The sequence below is a fragment of the Oryx dammah genome, unplaced genomic scaffold (genome assembly GCF_014754425.2).
Source record: "Oryx dammah isolate SB20612 unplaced genomic scaffold, SCBI_Odam_1.1 HiC_scaffold_1, whole genome shotgun sequence".
Classification (NCBI taxonomy): domain Eukaryota; kingdom Metazoa; phylum Chordata; class Mammalia; order Artiodactyla; family Bovidae; genus Oryx; species Oryx dammah.
In genome coordinates, this window is record NW_024070185.1 from 69,757,724 (window position 1) to 69,763,716 (window position 5,993).

The window sequence follows — 5,993 nt, forward strand, 5'->3', positions numbered from 1 at the left end:
TAGCAGTGGATGAAGGAATGTCCCGGGGTTTGTTGCATATCAATAGTCCTGCCGTCTTTTTTAGAAACCCTCAGTCTTTGCTTAGCAGTTTGAGTCTGGAGAGATTGTCTGTGTAGGGGCTGGGCTGGGTTGGGTTAAACGAGGGAGGTGGTGGCTGATCACCTCACCGTATCCCGGGGAAGGAAGTCAAGGGCAACAGGGCTGAGCAGTCCCACTTTGGAAAATAAGTCACAGCCTCTGGGGTTGGCCTGTCAGTCATCCAGCAGTCTAATTTTAACTCTAATTCACTTCAGTGATTTGGCACCTAGGTCACTGCCTTCAAGCTATGCCCGGGTCAGCGATCAGACGTAGCCATGGGATACAATACAGCACACTGGGGACTTCAAATTCGAAGACTTGGGATAAAACTGGATGTTGCCACTTCCCAGCACGATAGCCTTGGGCAAGTGAGTGAACCCCTCTGAACCTCAGTATCTTTTTTTCCCATTGTTTTATCATGATAAAATACACATGAAGGTTACCATCTTAATTGTCAAGTGTACACCACCAATAATATTAAGTACATTCTTATTGTGGTGCAAAGGTCACCACCATCTATCTCCAAAACTCTTTTTCTACCTTTTTTTTTGATCATGCTGTGCTCAGTTGCTTCAGTTGTATCCAGTTCTGTAACCCCATGGACTGTAGCCCACCAGGCTTCTCTGTCCATGGGATTTTTCCAGGCAATAGTAATGGCGTGCGTAGCCAGTACCTTCTCCAGGGGCTCTTCATGATCCAGGGATTGAACCTGGGTCTCCTGCATTGCAGGTGGATTCTTTACCATCTGAGCCACCAGGGAAACACCTGTATATATGATGGGAGACTTAGAAAATGTACTCTGATCATGGATTGGGCCGGTGGAAACTTTTTTCCCACTCCAGTCATCTTTTAGAGCCTAAATCGTGTGTTTGCTGGCAGGATTAGAAACAGGCGTGAATTAACTTATTGCATTTCCTGAATTTAACTCTGTCTTTGTATTACTCAGCCCACAGGATCAGGGGTGTGTTTTCTTCCCAGTGACGCGTCTGTGGTTCCTCCTCTTAGCTCCCACACAGACATCCTTCAAGAAGGGGAAGAGAGCTTTCAGACCAAGCACAAGGAGGTTTCAGACAATTCAGCAGGCTGTGGTAGAGTTCCTGGAATGGAGCAGAAAACCCAAAATAGATATCCGGGAAAAAAGAGGAAATGGTGACAAAGAACTTCCTTTAAAATGACAAGACCCTCCTTTTATTGCCACAATTGAGTCACGTGAATTTTTGGTCCCTTCCATGGAGAAGGGTGTTCCCATGGATTGATTCATGTATTTTGTTTCCTTCTTGAAGAGAGAGAAGAAAAAAAAAAAAAAAAGATGATCTAAGTAATTCCAGCCATCAAAGTAGTAAGAACTCATCGATCTCAAGTTCACACAGAAATCTCAGTGAGATAATGCAGGGCTTAGAGATTCTATTCGTGCGAAAATTCATTCACTCAACAAATGCTGATTGTCTGCTCTAGACCAAATGCTGGGATATAGAAACTAATACAATATTGCTCATGCCACTAAGGACCTCTTTCTCTGTGGGAGAAGACACAGAGTAAAGGAAGAACACTATGAAAAATGAACCTAAAGGACCACGCTGTTTTTCTCTGTGGCCCTTCACAGGGATACTACCCATGGAAATCCCACAAAAAGAAGAGTTTCACAGGTTAGTTGCTATAGTGGGTTGTATGGTGTCCTCTCAAAATTCATGTCCACCTAAATCTCAGAATGTGACATTATTGGGAAATAGGGTCTTTGCAGATGGAATTAAGATGAGGTCCTATCAGATTAGGCCAGGTCCTAAGTCATCAGTGATTGATGTCCCCATGAAAAGAGTGGAGGGTACACAGAAGCACACAGGGGAGAAAGGCCATGTTAAGATGGACACAAGAGTTTGGCATGATGTTGCCAGTAACCATAAAAGAGCCTTGGAACAGACTCTCTCCCCACCCCCCAGAAGAACCAACCCTACCAAAATCTTGAATTCAGACTCTGCTCTCCAGAACTCTGAGAGGATTCATTTCTGTCCTTTCAAGCTCCTCAGTTTCTTGTGGTTTGCCATGGCAGTGCAGCAGCGCACAAGTTTCCGTAGTTACTGGCTTCTTTGCCTTCTGCTTTGATACATTTTCCAATCAGATTGTTCTGCCTGGTTCTTAATCCCTCCATGCTGGTAATTCCCTTGACTATGGTTGTCTTCCTTTCCATCTTTACCTGCTGCCCTCATCCACTTGTGTTATTTCCAACATCCTTTTTAGAAAAGGCTTTGATCCTTATAACATTCTCTTATATCTATCCACATGGAACTGCTAACTCATGGTCCAGTTGTGATTCCTTGGCCTCACCTCTTTGGCAAAGATTAGTAGGACTGTGTGAATAAGCCAGAATTTTATCCACATGTATTTCTAGTTGTACTTATAAGAATGTTAATGCAAAGAGAGGCAAACCTAAAACATTGTTCTATTGTACTGATAACAAAAGTTGAGGGGAGTGTTGGTTTTCTAACATCTCAAGTCGGTTAGCACCAGGGTTGAGATTGAATCAAGGATCCTTCTACCTAGCTCCCTGCCGGCCGTGTTAGGCAGGAATGGCATGGTCATTATTTCCCAGATTCTAGCAGCATAGATGCTGGAGATAAGGTTTTCTCTATCAGGTTGGTGTGTCTGGGAAAATTTTAAAAATTTTCTCCTCTCCCCCTAGACTCATTTATTTAGCAGATTGCCAGATGGTGAATTTCAGATTATATTTCAGTTTCTCCATTCACTCAGAAATTTTATGACCTTGGTTTCATATCCAATCCACAGGGGGAAAAATGTTTCTAATGAAGCTTGAAAATTATTGAGAGGGTTGAATGTCTCCCCAGTCACCCCTGGGGACACATCTAGAGGTAAATGTACTTTTTTAATCTATTCATTTTTTTTTTTGTCTGTGGGGGCTACTGGATACATCATTTGGAAAGAAAAAGTAGGTTAATGTAGCAGAGAAATGGCTTGAACAATTCCTACTCTCTCCTTTTGCTATTCCCAAAGATGATTGGTTATGAAACTTGTTCTAGAAAGAGAACTCGGGATTGTTACTGGGCCGGCCACCACTCATACTTCTGTTTTACAAAATTTCCACCCAGATTACTCTACCTAGGTAAGGAATAAGCCAATGCTTAGTGTTCATCTTTCAATCTTGTCCATCTCTTTGCAACCCCATGAACTATAGCCCACCAGGCTCCCCTGTCCATCGAATTCTTCAGGCAAGAATACTGGAGTGGGTAGCCATACCTTTCTCCAGGGGATCTTCCTGATCCTCCTGCATTGCAGGTGGATTCTTTACCATCTGATCCACCAGGAAAACCAGGTCTCAACTATTCACATCAGTCATAAGCATCCATTCCCCCTTCCAAGTATGTACCTGAGTGAAAGGACCCGTTTCTGAGTGGCACTAGTACTTAATCAGAGGTGTCACTTTGGGAAACTTACTTCACCTCCCTGGGCTCAGTTTCCTCATCTGTAAAAGGATGACCACCCTACCCACTTCTCAGGATTCCTATGAAGATTAAAGATATAGTACCTAAAGCAATGCTTGGCAAAGAGTAAGCTAAGCTAAGAAGCACACTTATCATTTTTAAAAAGGACAGCAATCATCTTTGTATTTTTACACACAGGCTTGATCACGATGAATCTTCCATGGGAGGAAATTTCCTTTAGGCTGATTCATTTATTTAAGAGTTAAGACATCTTTGAGTCACCTTCAGTCACATTTCAGCTGCAGTTCTTTTGTTTGTTAATGCATTTGGACTTTCTTGAGGCTCCTAGGAAACTGGCTAGCTGAAGATATCATGGCCTCTGCCCAGCCTCAGGTGCCCAAGATGCAGGGACTGGGTAGGGGGCAGAGGGAAAAGGCAGCAAGGGGCACTCTTCCCCAAGGCTGAGCACATGTCCCCAGCACACTTGGCTGAGTTGCTTCAGCCCCCAAGGACTTGTGCCTTAAAGGGGACATCTCAGAGATTTCAGAGAGGAGCTGTTTACATTAAAATAATGGGGACATTTCATTGCACTGTCTGACCCCTCCTGGATAGACAGACGCTCTGTCTTGCAACAGTTACATCAATTCTTTCTGTAGCCCTTTTTAGATGCTGTTTGATCTCCCCTCCATTTTTTTTTGCATATTTCTGACAAGATAGGGCACTATTTCTGTTATCATCAGAGAGGAATTATAGTTTGTAGTTCTCATGGCTTAAAGGGAAGATTATGGCTGCTGTGTTATTAAGTTTGCTAAATGATCTGAATCTATCTAAGATTTAAAAAAACACATAATATCTTTTTTAAAAGGCAAAAGATTTACATGATCTGAAGAGAAACCAGAGTATCCTAATATTTTCTTTAAGACATCAATTTGGACAAAACATTAGACATCTAAATCTCCAAAACTGGGACCAATGGGGAAGATGGAGGGAGTTATAAACAAATGAAGAATTAGAAACAAAATGGGTCACATTCTGTGTTGTTGTTGTTCAGTCACTAAATTGTGCCCTCCTCCTTGTGACCCCATGGACTGCAGCATGCCGGCTTCCCAGTCTTTCACTATCTCTCTGAGTTTGCTCAAACCCATGTCCATTGAGTCAGTGATGCCCTCCAACCATCTCATCCTCTGTCGCCTCCTTCTCCTTTTGCTCTCAATCTTTCCCAACATCAGGGTCTTTTCCAATGAGTCAACTTTGCATCAGGTGGCCAAAGTCTACATTATATGTAGGCATGAGTTTCAGACTGAACCTCTGGACAACAGTGCTAGGCTGCCAAGGGCATTGCATTTGAAATCAGAAAATTTGTGCTGTGTTTCAGCTCTGCTTTATATCCATGCTTTTAGATCAGGCAAGACTTTCACTTTAGTGTCCTGGTCAATAAATAGGGATAAATACGCCTTCCTACCTGACAGCTTGGTTGTGTTGATCACATGGGCTTAATGTCTGTGAAAGTGTCCTGTAAATTACAGAATACCCTAGAAATATTATTATCTGGTTATGGCTCAATAAAAAGGTCCACATCTGTTTTTATGTACTCAGTGCTGAGCTGATCTTTATAGCTAAGGATATTGGAATCAGCTAACGATTTCAGATGGAAACCTAAAGGGAGGGGTCTGCATCACCTACACCACTGTCTATGGCAGCTTCTTGTCCTTTCCAAATGAATCCAGGAAGAATTCAGCAGCTGAAGCAGTTTCACTGCTTCATTTGCTTTCAAAACCTCAAGTCATCTGGAAAATTACAGGGTTGGTGTGGTTAAGAATGTAAAGCCACTGAGGAAGGCATTTCTGGAAGGCTCAATGGCCCGGTGCTGCTGAACTGTGCTACATGCATCCTGGAGAAGTCAGCTGTTTCCAAGAGAGAGGGTGTTGGAGAAACTAAATTAAGTGGGAGAGGTTTTCTGTGTTCAGTCCCAAAAGCCTGAGGAGGAAGTTAATTTGCTTAGGCTTTGCTCAGGACCTTTCTTAGTGTAGTGGGGAAAAGACAAAAGTAAGAGAAAATCCATCAAGAATAGGAGGGTGTGGAAAATCCTGGAGACCCTGTCTGAATTGCTGGAGGAAGAAGGATCCAGCACAGGACATGGAGAAGACAATGTGTTCCTCCTTTGACTCCGTACCCTGATCTTTTTCCTGGAATGGTATGCAGAATTTGTCTTGCTATTAGAGCTCTAGAGAGATTTCAGCCAGCAAGTGAGCTCATGTAGGAATCACATTCAAGTGATTTTCCTTCACGACGTGATACTGGTGGATTTATGTTAAGACCATAAGATATGTCTTTCATAGGATGCTCAGTTGAGAGATTAATGCCAACATCAGCTTAAAAAATTATTTATGCATTTATTTATTTATTAATGACTGCACTGGATCTTTGTTGCTATGGCTTTTGCTAGTTGTGGCGAGTGGGGGTTGCTCCTCACTGTGATGC

The 5,993-nt window shown here is 42.7% G+C and overlaps 1 long non-coding RNA gene across 1 annotated transcript; it reads left to right on the plus strand.

Moving 5' to 3' along the window:
- Window positions 1-310: 310 nt before the first annotated feature.
- LOC120865847 lies at window positions 311-1,376 on the plus strand. The gene is made up of 2 exons (XR_005721530.1): window positions 311-446; window positions 1,025-1,376. It is a non-coding gene; the product is annotated as an uncharacterized LOC120865847 (long non-coding RNA).
- The last annotated feature ends 4,617 nt before the right edge of the window (window positions 1,377-5,993 follow it).